The sequence below is a fragment of the Myotis davidii genome, unplaced genomic scaffold, assembly GCF_000327345.1.
Source record: "Myotis davidii unplaced genomic scaffold, ASM32734v1 scaffold815, whole genome shotgun sequence".
NCBI lineage: Eukaryota > Metazoa > Chordata > Mammalia > Chiroptera > Vespertilionidae > Myotis > Myotis davidii.
This window is the reverse complement of record NW_006288179.1, coordinates 250,862-251,371: the sequence shown is the minus strand read 5'-3', so window position 1 is coordinate 251,371 and position 510 is coordinate 250,862.

Below are 510 nucleotides of genomic sequence, written 5' to 3'. Positions count from 1 at the left end.
TTGGGGGCAATCGGGCTGGCAGGAGAGCAGTTATGTGTTGATCAGGCTGGCAGGGGAGCAGTTAGGGAGTGATCAGGCTGGCAGGTAGAAGCGGTTGGGCCTAAACCGGCAGTCAGACATCCCCCGAGGGGTCCCAGATTGGAGAAGGTGCAGGCTGGGCGAGGGTCACCCCCTCCACGCCCCCAGTGCACGAAATTCTAGTTATAATTCTCTAGAGCAGAGTGTGCACAACTCTCCACTCATTCTTTCTTTTTCCACCAGGCTCAGGTCCCACTGTGGAACGGCTCTATACCTTCAGCTGTTCAAAGTCTGAATCTCACAATAGCTCTGTCAAATGCACCGATGTGGGGGCAGTGTGGGCAATAGGCACCCACCTGTGGTTGGTTCTGCATTACTCCTTTCTTCCTATACACAGAGAGGTACTTCCTCTGTTTTTAACTATGTTTCTTTTTTTAATATATTTTTATTGATTTCAGAGAGAAAGGGAGAGGAGAGAGAGATAGAAACATT